We start from the raw sequence: 14,026 nt of genomic DNA, 5'->3' as shown, positions 1-14,026 counted from the left end.
AAGAAATCATTTAATAAAGGTTTCATTTACTAATGTGGAGTATTTTATCATTTCACAAACTTGTATCTAGTAGTTAATTTCTTATCATTTCTGATAGCTTTTCATAAACCAGATGTTCAACCAACACTCTCTCCAGGAACCACCCTCAAATCCCAGGAAGGTAAGTTGCATACTTTGTAAATCTTGAGGTTGGTAGAGGATAAAATATGCAGTTTCCTGTTTTTCTCACACAGAATCATGATGGAATATTGTGATCTAGTTCTGCAAGTTGATACACTAATTTCAGGATAGTCTCATTTCATTGTCTTCCATTGTAAGAATTATTGAGTTACTTTGAATATGTGTCATTTGTGTATTTAAATAAGGAAAATATTAACCTGAAATAATCTAGTTTTTCCTACATAAGTATTCATATTGAAGTAATAAATAAAAAAATAAGTTCTTTTTTATTTCCCAGCTAATTCTAATTACCTAATTGTGTTTGCTCATAACCCATGAATTTATATCTTTAGCTTTGCTTTTGCATCTCCCATGACTCAGAACATAGTACAAAGATTTCAGCAGTTCAATGCACAAATTTTAATATATTTTGCCTGCACTTTATATGTTATCTCAATATCTTCTGTGATTATTTCTCACTTTATTTTATTCTTTTTTCCTTCAGTTTGTTTCTAGCTTTGAGGTATAATTGACAAAGAACATTGTGTACATTTAAGACTTAAAAGAAACCTTTTTAATTACCTCTAGATCATCCTGTTTATGTTCAGATAGATGTTCAAAGATTTTTTTGTTTTTTTAACCACAATTTATTTAGGTATTTCTTGGGACAGAAGTGGGCAAGGAGGTTCCACCTTAAGAATGGTATTGCAGGGCCTCCCTGGTGGCGATGCAGCAAGTTGAGAGAGGCACTGTGAAGTTGTCCTCAGCCTCTGCAGTGCGGGTGCGGGTTACATCTGGGCCAGCTGGCCAGGATCCCAAATGATGTGGCAGACCTCTCCTGTCTCGCCAGCTGCTCCCCTCCTGTCTCGCCAGAGGCTCGCCAGCTGTCTCAACAGTGTATTTCAGTCGGTGGCCTGCCTGTTCTGCTCCCTGCTCTGTCTCTGGTGGATCCTCTCACCCTCCCGCGCCTCTGGCCTGTACCCTAGCTTTTGTATAAAAATAAATAAATCTTTAAAAAAAAAAAAGAATGGTATTGCAATCATGAACTTCTAGAATCTGTAATATGTTTCTACTTGTGTCAAATCATTTGAATTTCATGTATTTGAAATGTTTAGAATTGATGAATTTGTGCACTTACAATTGACATTATAAAACGTCAAAATAAATATTATAATGGATGTTCAACATTGAATTTAATTTTTTAGAAAATTGTAGGAAAAAAACAATAATTTTTATAGGAGTAAAGAATATTAAAAAATCAGAATCTTCAATGTCAAGAGTTATGCTTTTTTTTTTTCCTTAGACTCTGACTGCTGTTCTTGCCATGAAAGGTGGTTCCTGTACAGATGCAACTGTTACCTCATTTCCAGTGAACCAAAAACTTGGCAAGAAAGTAGCGCTTTCTGTATTTCTCAGAACTCTACACTTTTTCAGATGCACAACAGAGATGAATTGGCATGTATTTATTTCTGGTTTCCGACGTATTTTTTTGACCTAAGAATGTGTACTCGTTAAGTAAGCCGAATTAGATTCAGTCTTTAATCAGATAATGAAGAATATTTTTTGAAATAATGACTTACGAATAGCCTTTAACTTAATAATTATAAAACTTATAAAATTTTATCAGGAATTTGATAAATTCAGATTTTGTTGGGAAAAAACTCAAGAGAAATGTCAGAGAAAGTATAAGAGATTTAGAGAATTCAAAGAGAATCTAATATATGAGTATTTTTCTAAAAAAACTAAATAACTGAATCTCAGTGCTTTCATTAATTTTATAATTTATTTTGTCATTCGGTATATTTTGTCATCATTATGGGATATACAATGAAAATGAAATATATGATCATAAAAATTACCCAGTTCTTAATAAAAAGTGAAATATTTCTCTAGCTGTATGAAGAATCTGTACTGAATATAGGTTGAGAAGTTTTTATCCACAAAATTTATTCCCTAAGACTCTGCTGTAGAGTAAATTTGGATGTCGGACTCCTGTGAAGTAAAATTCTAACTCCCGTTATAATATTTAATACATAGTAATATATATGATAAAGTCTTCATTCTGTGAAGACCTGAGATTTTTATGTTATTTTCCCCCATAAGTAGATAGGCTTGATATTTGAGGGAAAAATAGACTTGTGACCACCTCCTAAGTCAAGAATTAAAACTGCTTTTAAGTGCTTGTGATTGAAAGGCTGAATCTGATGTTGGACACTAACTTTTTTTTCATTTCTTTGAAAGTATTTCATTTTTTTAAATTTTTAATTTAATATATTTTGTACATCAATTTTAATTTTTGCAAATATATGCATTTTCATCTTGTTTATACCCCACATAGCAGGGATTTGGACTAACTTTTTAAAACAATATTATTCCAGAGTAGATTTAAATTATAATTGTTTGTTTCTGTCTCTGAGCAGCACTTTATGAAGTTAAGTAGCAAATTTTACTGGATTGGAGTCATCTACAGTGAAGAACTAAAAACCTGGGTGTGGCTGAATGGCTCTGCTCTCCCTCTAGATCTGTACGTTTGTTCTGTTCAGAGTTTTTCTGATCTGTATTAACTTATTCCTTATCTCTCCACAACTCTAGCTAAGATCCTTTTCCTAAAGCATGATAATATAGACAAGCTCAATTCAACAGAATAATAATTTTGTTGCATCTGGAAAATACAAGTGAATTACCATCAAATTTGTGTACATGTGACCATGAAAGAACTTGTGAGATAAGTGAGATGAGGCTTTTTCACCCTGGTGGGTGTGGGCACAGATGTTACATTCACAGGAACTATCCACAGGAAACAGTGTCCATGATAGCTTTTATTTTGCTGGCACCAATAGCCTCAGCTTACACTTCCTTCTTTTCTAAATTTCTAGACTAATTTTCTGTGTGTTTGTAGTTTTTGAATATCTTTTTCATTGATAAACACAGTATTTTTCAGTATCATACAAATTGTCTCACCTATATTGTTTACCTAGACTAGTTTAGTCAAAAAATATTTAAGCAGAATTAAAGTAGAGTATATAATATACCAAATCCATTTAAACAAATGCAAAAAAAAATGACTGAACTCTGTGCTGTTGTTTACTGAGGTAATAGCCTAGTTTTGTAATATTGTTCTCTGTAAATGTCAAAACTGTGGCTATTGTATAAAAAACATACTGGCTCAATATGAGCCACTAATGAGTCAATGAAATGCATTGAAAAGTTCTATTATTTAATAAAAACACATCAATGAACATTGCAATTTCATTTTCCCATATGTTAATATTTTATTTTCATTACAGATTTCGATCCCATAAAACTGCACGTTCAAAGAACTGCATAGTATACAACCCAAACTTTGGTGTTCAGGATCAACCTTGCATGAGGACACTCTTATTTATCTGTAAGCAAGAACCTATAGGTGTTTCTAGGGGCAAAAGTGGACAATGAAGTTCCATCTAAAGAATAGTATTCCAATTATGTATTTCTAGAATCTGTAAAATGTTTCTAATTGGGTCTGATTGTATGTATGATTTTCACATATTTGAAATGTTTTAAAATTGATAAATTTGTGCTACTATGACATTAAAAAGCATCAAGATAAATATTGTAATGGATAGTTTGATAAATGCATGTTCAACATTATATTGCCTATGCTTTATGTGTATAATTTTATACAGTCTTTCTGTAGAAATTTAAATTAAACAAAGATTCACATCAAATGATATCACTTTGTCTTTTGTATGCAACATCACTTCAGTCTTTTGTATGCATACTAAATTTGAAAGAGATATTTTGTTTCATGTGTCTTGAAATTCTGGATATCTGTATATTTATGTTTGATAATTGATAATTTTCTATTATGTGTCTTTGTATATGACCTTTGCATTTAGATTGTTAGGTATTCTATTGCTTACATGAAATTGTGTAGTTAATTCTTTCTTAAGAACTGGGAGAGGTAAGCAGCCATATTTGCCTTAAAACCTCAACAAATGCATGCTGTCACTCTTGCTTTTCCAGATTTTGCTTGTACCCTGGCATCTCACCTCAGTTGATATTGTTGGTAGGAAATATCATCCAATTGATATCTCTCTCTCCCTTTTTCTACTCCCCTTGTAAATAAAACATTTTTAAAATTCTCTGTGATTTCTGCTTTTCAGTCTCGTCCCATGTCCTAAAACATAAGGGTGAAGACACACGCAGGTCACCCTCATAGCCCTGGGGTTGTCCACCTCTAACAACTTGGTGCCCAATAGTAGGGACATCATACAACACACATAGGGCCCTTCCTTGTGTTGTTCACTGCAAGTTCATTAGGATTGTGTGACTGCAGTAGAATTTTTCTGTCTCTGATTTGAAGAACTTGTTTTTACTTCAGTAAATTTCTCTCTGTGTTGATCTAGATGTGGGTTCAATCATTAGTTTAAGCAATTCTTCATACTTTTCTTTAAATTTTGATGAATGTAATCTTGTAAGGTTTGGTGCATGGAAGAATATTTTGGTTTTGTGGAAAGTCCTGTGTGCATATGTTGGGACTCAGTTTCAAACTTCAGTTATGATTCAATACTTCATATTCAGAGTCTCTGGATACTGAATTTAAATAAGGACTTTTGATTCTTGATAAAATAACCAAGGATTTAACTCACAGACTGTAGAACAAGTAATCCTTTTCTATTCATCCTAATATTTAATTCTTAGTCTCTCCATTAATGTGATATAAATTTGATAATAAAGACAGTTATTTTGCAGATGGACTGAGAGTTCTTTGCTTATATCCAAGATGCTTCATTGTCAATTTTTGGCTGTTGGCAAAAATAAGGACAGTGAGCTAACTAACTAATAAGTTGTGGTAAATTGATTACAGTTCAAAATTCCTTGTGGTACCTAGAGACTACTTCATATTTGAATGTCAACTTGCAATTTAAACAGTCTTTCTGTGCCTATTTCTATTTGCTGGGACTCTGCATAAAACTTCTCACTGAGCTCTCCTGAAGCCACTTTTCAAGGCAAATATCAGCAGCTTCATCGAGTTGGAAAAAATATATATATATATATGTCTCCATGTAAATATGAATGTCAGGGAGCTTGTTCCTGGAGGTTTCATGGTTCCCACAGCTAAAATTAATTCTCTTTCTCCTGCTGTCTCATATTATTTGCCTTTATTTAAACACAGTTACTTGAAATAATCTTTGAAATCTTACAGTTTCTTTCCATTTTATAAACTTGGAAATCATTTACTATTTAAACACTTTTTAATTTCATAATTTTCTATACCTTTTGAACTTTTAAAATATAAATTCTAGTGAGTATTTGTAAATCTATCTTTAAAGAACTAGCTAGCAATTTTTTTTTCTACCTTTGGGTCAATCTGTGTAAACTCTGCAGCTCTGGCATTGTAATTAAAAAGAAATCTTGGATATAGATAAATGGTTTGTTTTACAAATAACTTATTTACAAAAACATGAGACAAATTTGGGAACTTTCTGGTTTCTTTTGCTATGGAATTCTACTTTCATGCCATTGGATAAAAAAGAAAAAAAATACTTGTTTGATATCAGTATCTTCAATGTGTTAGGAGTAGTTTTATTACATATCTTACCTTCAATCGAAAAATTTAAAAAATCAAATAAAACCACACAAAATCCACATTTATTTATAAAGTTCTCCCAATTTCTTAGAAGTGATATGTTATATACTTACCTTTGTACTTAAACTTATTATGCAATTTTATAAGGGTTATGACTACTTTAATTCACATTACGATTGTGAATATGGGTTCTATTTACTTAATAGTATCAAATATGCGTATTTCCAACAGATGATGAAGAAATGACCCATATTAATTAGTTAAAACCTTTGAAAAAGTTAAATGAAAGGATAAAACAAATACAAATATAATGTAACCTAAGCTAAAACAGTGTAGAATTTTAAAACGTTTAAATGTTTTCTATCATTCCAAGCATAATATTGTATAAAATTGCATATGATATGGATGTGAATAACTCATTGATTAGTATTACTGGCTTGCTTCTGTGACATGACTAACAGGAATGATTCTTGGGAATTGGTGGACAGTCCACTAACCAGAAAGTTGGAGGGGTCAGACACAGGTCAGGCATGCACCATCTAGCGATGAAATACAGCACCTCCTCTAGAACTGAAAGTGTCAACAAGAGACATCACAAAGTGCCTGAAGGATTTACCCAGATTCTAATTGAATTTGGAATTTTATAGTACACATAGAAATTCACAAAAATATCTGAAGCTACTTTTTTTTTCTTTTCTTTCTTTTTTCTTTATACATACAAGCACTGGGTACAGTCAGAAGCACGGGAGGGTGAGAGAATTCACCAGAGCCAGAGCAGGGAGCAGAGCAGGAAGAAGGACCGAAGTACACTGCTGAGGGGAACAGCGGGCAGCAGGAGAGGTCTGCACGCCATGTGGGACCCTCCTCCAGTGGCCTGGGAAAAGCCGGGGATCGAACCGGCGCTGCCGAGGCTGCAGGCAGCTTCGCAACCCAGTGCTCAACACTGCGCCACCGGGGAGGCCTGAAGCTACTTTCTTAATAGTGAATGCCGTTCATGCAGATCTGTGATCATACAAAGATCATGTGAAAGGGAATGCCTAATTAGCCAAATATGGTGGGTATCTTATGCAATGTAAAGAAAGATGAAGAAAAATCCTATCTAGAGATGATACAGAGCTAAGCTGAGCAGCAGTAGAAACGTTTCCTGCATGGTTGCATCCACAACTCTCTTATTCTTGAACTCTGTGCTCAAAGGCATTATTATTAGCCTGTGCATTTCTTTTTTTTTTTAAACATTATTTATACAAGAACTGGAGTACAGGCCAGATGTGCGGGAAGGTAAGAGGATTCACCATAGACAGAGTGGGAAACAGAACAGGCAGACTGACTGAAATACACTGCTGAGGGCAGCATCCGGCAGACAGAAGAGGTCTGCTGTGCCATGTGGGTATCACGCTGGCCGGCCTGGATCGAACCTGTGCTGCAGAGGTTGTGTACAACTTCATAGCACTGCGCTCAACCACCTGTGCCACCAGTGAGGCCCAGCCTATGCATTTCTTTTTTTTCTTATCTTTTGTTCTGGGATCTAGACGTGTATCACGGACTCTCAAAAATTTTAAATTCCAACTTATTAAATTGGAGATAATGCCCGCCTCTTTCCTGGTTATTATATATGTGCTCTTCAAAAGGTCTGATATTTTTCTTCTAAATTTCAGGTAATTATAATTTCCCAGATATTTATTCCATGTCTCAACATCTTTTTTTTTTTTTTTTTTTTTGGAATTTTGAGGAAATGATATTGAAGGAAACTAAAGGCATTTGAAGACTAAAGATTTATTAAATGTGGTATATATATTTGTATATGTATTTGAAAATTCTATATACAAATGTATAATTTGTAGCTATATATATACACATTTGTATATATTATTTTCAAGATCTATACCTATAATTTATGTCTCTCCTTGTGTCATTTGGAAGAAAAGAGAATAAAATTATGGTTTACAGATAGGGAAAGAGGATATAGAGAAAAGGACAAGAGAAAATATTTAAAAAGGGAGATGATAGGAGGGAAATTAAGTGTGCATGAGCTCAAAGAAGCTATTTTAGATGTTTTTAAAACTAATTTTATTATTATTTTACTGTATTTTCAATTTTTTAAGTTTTTTACACAGAATCTGCCTGTAATGTATTAAAATTTAAAAAAATATTACTAATAAACAGTTCAATTTACCAATGTATGTAGTTACCATTAGTCTTTTAAAGAAAAACATTTTACTAATAACAAAACAAACCGAAGAATCTTAAAGGAACACTAATTTATGTTTGCTGTGGTGGAGAATGAACATTCCTTCTCCAGAGGCATCTTGTCTTTATCACAATCCTCAAATTAGGAATTTCTGGCTTCCATGGATTTGATGTTTATTCCTCAAAGGCAGCTGTTCATCACTTTTAACTTAACCAGTAGGTCACGCATGGTCCCCAGATATTCACGCTACACCCACAAATGATGGCAGTTCCTTAGAAGAACTGTGCCACAGAAGGGGATCTCAGTTCCTCTGAAATTCCCCCCTTTTTCCATGAGTACCCAGTAGAAATTAATATATTCTGTTGGAAAGAGAATGAACTCAACTTGATCTACAGATACAAGGGATTCTAATCTTAAAATAACTTGCTCACCCCTCAGAGACTTTGTTAAATTCTCCAGTGCTTCATGGCTGCCTCCTTTTCTCCTCTGATTTGAAAAAGTGAAGTAGAGTCTGTGTTCTGTCTCTCCACGGACACAGGGTGATGTCCTCTTTAGAACACAGTTCAGCGTAATGCTTTTGAATTGTGCTTTCTCACTCAAAATGAATAATGACTTTTCAAACTATCTTGCTTTTCCTTCTCTTAAGTGTGAGCTGTGTTGCACAGTTTTCTACACCTAAAAAAGAAGCTTAACTCAGGGAAATATAGACTTGATGTCCCAGGCTTATTTACCTCTTTTCTAGTTCTTTCTACTTCATCTTTCATGGAGAGTCCTTGCACTGATTCTGGGGATCGTTTGCCTGGCGCTGCTTGTGTCTGCTGGATTCTTAGCCATGAAGTGTAAGTCACTGTGTAAAATAGAAATACGCCTCTTTTCTACTCATACTGAATAATCTGTTGACAACAATGCATTTTTGATCCACTCTATTCCTTGACCAAAAAAATAATCTCTACAGACACTGAATATGATGTCTTACAAATACATAGAAACGTTGTTCATTTTAAAGTATATCATGAACTTTACTTAATGCCTATCAGTTGTCATATTTGCTTTACAAGAAAAATTCCTTCTTTTTCTTTTGAAAATTAATTTTACTCACTGTGAGAAGTTTGCTCACAATGCTACAAGAATAGAAATTCTGTCTTCTGCCCAATTGCTGTATGGAATTGTAATATTATAGTTTGATTCTTATGTTTATGTCTGTATTACATTGATTTTTTTCAATGCAAACCATTAATCACTTTTGTTTTTTCTATGTAAATATAGTGTTTGGCCAACAGGATCGTCCGATTAATTTTCTCTTTGAGGTTAAATATAATCTTTCTCATTTCCCTTAGTGATTCAGAACTCATATAATTCAAAAAGGTATCCGGGCAATATCTCCTGCAACAAAGAAGGAAATAAAATAATCTTAGAAGTGTCTAAGACATAATTATATTTGTAGAAGAGAGTTGAGAATTCACTTGTTATCAGCTATTTTGCTTGATATGTACACCTGTATCCATGTAAGCAGACAGAGTGAAATCTACCTGTAGGACCAAGTATTTTCACACAGTCAAATGTATTATTAAAAATATAATAAATAGGGCCTCCCCGGTGGCGCAGCAGTTGAGCGCTGGGTTGCGAAGTTGCCCGCAGCCTCTGCGGCACCGGTTCGATCCCCGGCTGCTCCCCGGCCACCGGAGGAGGAGGGTCCCACATGGCGTGCTGACCTCTCCTGCTGCCCGCTGCTCCCCTCAGCAGTGTACTTCAGTCTACCTGCTCTGCTCCCTGCTCTGGTTCTGGTGAATTCTCTCACCCTCCCGCGCTTCTGACTGTACCCAGTGCTTGCATCAATAAATAAAAATAAATAAATCTTTAAAAAAATATAATGAATAAATATAAATTTCTAATTGGATTATTATATGATTCTGCAAATGGACTTCATCCTGACTAGCACGTAGAAAGTATCTGCAGGACTCACATACCATGAAAGAAAGAAATAGGGTGGGACAAGGCTATTGGCAAAAGTATAACAAGATTGTTTCAGGCAAAGCCATTTTCCATTAGGGAAGTTAAAGGAGCCTCATCATGCACATGCCCTCAATACAAGTGATGTATTGAAATTTCACTCCATTTATTGCAAATACATACTTTTGTGATTCTCAGTGATATCAAATAGATCACAAGTTTGTAGAGGTCAGTTTAATGAGACTCTGGGAAATGCTGAAATATTCACACTCTGGCTTCCTGTCTTCATTTCCACAGTTTAATGTGGTAATTGACAACACAGGGTGTGAAGATGAACTATCTGGATTGATGGCTTGTCTCTACCACTTGGATGATGTCAGTCTTGTTATTCAAACAATTTGTGTACAGTTTCTATCCATCTTCTATAAAAATAAGTGAATAATAGAACCTACCTCATAGGGTAGTTGCAAAAAAGAACTTAATGATAAATTTCAACATGTAGAAGGTGTGTGCTACATAGACAAACCCCATGGAGATAATTATCTCACACTTGTTCCTTCTTCCTTTTTCTCTACCGAATCTTAACAACAAATTAATGTCAAATAAATCTTCAAGTATATAAATAAAATTATGATTTATCCTATGAGATCTAATGAGTATAATATGCACATTAATTACCCTCTGATAATTACCAGTAAAAAGAGATTTTCCTACACAAGGTGTGTGTTCCATTAATTCTTTATATTTATCTACAATTCTAAGTGACTGCACTTCATTTCTAAAGTACTTTCATATAATGGTAACATCCCCTCCTTCAGGAATTACAGTGTATTTTTCAGAAGAGAGTCAATTATTGGTTGTTTCCTTTAGGAAACATTAAAATGTACTTTAAAATGAATGTAAACATTTAATTTGACTGCTATACATTGAAGTTTTGAACACACATGTAAATCTTTCTAGTACTCTAAACTCATTATATAACAACTTTTATGTAATATGAAAATATAGAACTTTTATAAAATTCAAGTTTTTAGGAAGTGTCTATAAGATATAGGAAAATTTATAATAAACTAGATCAATAATATTCATATCAGTATAGAGACCCATGTTTCTGCAAAAATGAATCAAATTTTGAATATATGGCTAATATATATATATATATATATATATATATATATATTCAGTGCTCTTGCCCTGTGATATTTCACTTAAGAAGCTTAATAACTTCATATTTTGCTCCTTAGGCGAAGAGAGAAATAAAAACATCATAATCTAATATTGATTTCAACATATAGTGAAATGCCATCCATTGTTTTATTTAACAACTACTTGGAGCCCCATCAATCTAGTAATTTTAAGTCATTTTTATCATTTGTTTTAAAATGATGCAGGCTTTTTTCCCCTAAAATATCAAATGAAACTGTCTTAGAGGTTTAAATATCAAAAATAGTCCCATCCTTTTAAGAAAGAAGATCCTGGGCCTCCCCTGGGGGCACAGCGGTTGAGCGCTGGGCTGAGAAGCTGCCTGCAGCCTCTGCAGTGCCAGTTCGACCCCCGGCCACCAGTGAGGATCCCACATGGCACGCAGACCTCTCCTGCCACGCCTACTGCTTCCCTCAGCAGTGTATTTCATCAGCCTTCCTGTTCTGTTCCCTGTACTGTCTCTGTTGAATTCTCTCACCCTCCCGTGCTTCTAACTGTACCCAGTGCTTGTATAAACAAACAAACAAACAAACAAATCAATCAATCAATCAATCAATCAATAAATCTTAAAAAAAAAAGAAAGAAAGAAGATCCTGCTGTGGCTTCATTGGACCTGCCCTGACTCTCTAGCTACAGGACAAGCCAGCACTTTCCCACAAAGTTTCATTGGATTCAGGTGTCAGGAGGTGGGATCTTTAATAATTTAGGAAGGAAACATTTCTGATCACATCTCTGTTCTCAATTCTCAGACGAAGGCAGGTGAGGGGATTTACATTCTATAAAGGAACGGCCAAAAAAGAGTTGAAACAAGAAAAATATAAAAAGATGAATCACAGGATTATTTTCTTATTAAAAGAGAAAAATCACATTGGAGTACAAGACTCAATGGGTACATTTGATGGCAGTATTTGGTTTACAAAATCTAAGTTGCCCTGAGTTGTAGGAACAAAATTGGAGCTACCATACGGCCTGGCAATTCCACTACTAGGGATCTCTCCAAAGGACACAAAAACACTGATTCAAAAGAACACCTGTACACCTATGTTTATTGCAGCACTATTTATAATTGGTAAAACCTAGAAAAAACCGAAATGCCCAAAATATATGACTGGATCAAGAAGATGTGGCACATATACACAAAGGAATATTATTCCGCAAACAAAAAAGATAAACTCACGCCATTCGTAGCAACATGGACGGAGCTAGAAGGAATTATACTCAGTGAAATAAGCCGGAAGAAAAAAGAAAAATATCGGATGGTTTCACTTATAGCAGGAATGTAGGGGAACCAAATAAGACATCAGTGTAAAAAAATAATAACAGTACAAAACACAACAAATCAAAAATGAACAATTATAAATCAGAGACATCCTGCAGGGGAGGAGGAGGGAGAGGGATCAGAGGGAGGGAAGCAGGAACACTGGGGACTGTGGTGATGGTGCACGGGTGCATTGGTGAAGAAAACTCAATGGGGACTACACCTGAGAGGGTGGAGGGAAGCAAATATTATTTAAAAATGAACAATGATGTAAAAAAATTATATATATAAAAAAAATTAACATCCATAAAAAAAAGAAATGAATATATGAATCTTTGTGTCTAGGGCTGCAGGGTTGAAATTCATTTTATTTTATTGACTCTCTTTCAACCAGGGCTTTGTAAACTTCCTCCCAGCTTTTGACTGGGTCAGATCCACTCAGCACCTGCTGATGGAGGTGCTATTTTCCTTTCTATAATGTGTTAAGTGTCTGAGAGTTTTTGTGAGTGCTTTTTCTTTGAGTTGAACCTTAGATATGACGTCAGTCATCCACATTTCATAGTGAAGTCAAGCTCCACATGTGAAATGTGAGAGAAGGAAAGAAAGAAAACAGAATAAAATTATTCTTCTCTATCCAGTTTACCCCAGTTGGCCCAAGGGATGAAAGTGTCTGTGTGTCCATACAGATTTCAGACCTTATGTATTTGTAGACAGGTATGTGATGCACATGCACACACACACACATACACATACACACACTCTCTCTCCCCTTTTTTCACATTATCATCATCAGTCTCACAATGTAAGGAAAGGGGATGGTATAAAATGAAAGCCATTACATTTATAAGAAACATCCCACTTCACAGTTTTCTTAGGGAGAATTCAAGCCTATTCTGACAAAAAAGGAACCACTTACATTTTAACACCTCAGGATTATTTTCCCACTTCCCTAACACAGTGAATTGTACCAATGTGTATTTTATCTTATTGTAATAGGCATTATATAAATTTTAAGCCAAATATATTATTTTTTATATAATTTAAGTCTCTGCTTGAAGCACAAATATCAAAAAAAGTTTTATAAAACACCTGATTTTGGGCCTCCCCGGTGGTGCAGTGGATTGAGCACAGTGCTGTGAAGCTGTCTGCAGCCTCTGCAGCGAGGGTTTGAGTCCCGGCCCTTCAGGGAGATTCCCACATGGGGCAGCAGACCGCTCCTGTCTCCCCGCTGCTCCCCTCAGCAGTGTATTTGTGTCTGTCCCTGTTGGGCTCCCCACTCTGTCTCTGGTGAATCCTCTCACCCATCCACACCTCTGGCCTGTACCCCACCTCTTGTATAAAAAATAAATAAATCTTTAAAACAAAAAAAAACACCTGATTTTAATGTATTTTATAAAACAATTTGACCCTCTCACTTTGAAGTCTTGGATCACAGTGATTGCTTCCAGGTTTTGCCAGAAGAAAACTTACTGAAGATGTGAGAGGAGAAATAAATCAAGCACTGTACATAAGGGAAGAATGATGTAATATATAATAATATTAATACTACCAATAATAAAATTATAAATAGAAGTAATTTCATCTACATTCATAGAAATAAAGCAAAAGTATCATTAAAAATAAAATGATGTGGGGACTAGACTCAGTACTATTTTTTTCTTAGAAGTTGTTGCTCCTCACTGCAGGAAGCTTTTGC

Source organism: Talpa occidentalis, unplaced genomic scaffold, assembly GCF_014898055.3.
Source record: "Talpa occidentalis isolate TD23 unplaced genomic scaffold, MPIMG_talOcc4v2.1 talOcc4.16, whole genome shotgun sequence".
NCBI lineage: Eukaryota > Metazoa > Chordata > Mammalia > Eulipotyphla > Talpidae > Talpa > Talpa occidentalis.
This window is presented reverse-complemented; position numbering follows the sequence as displayed.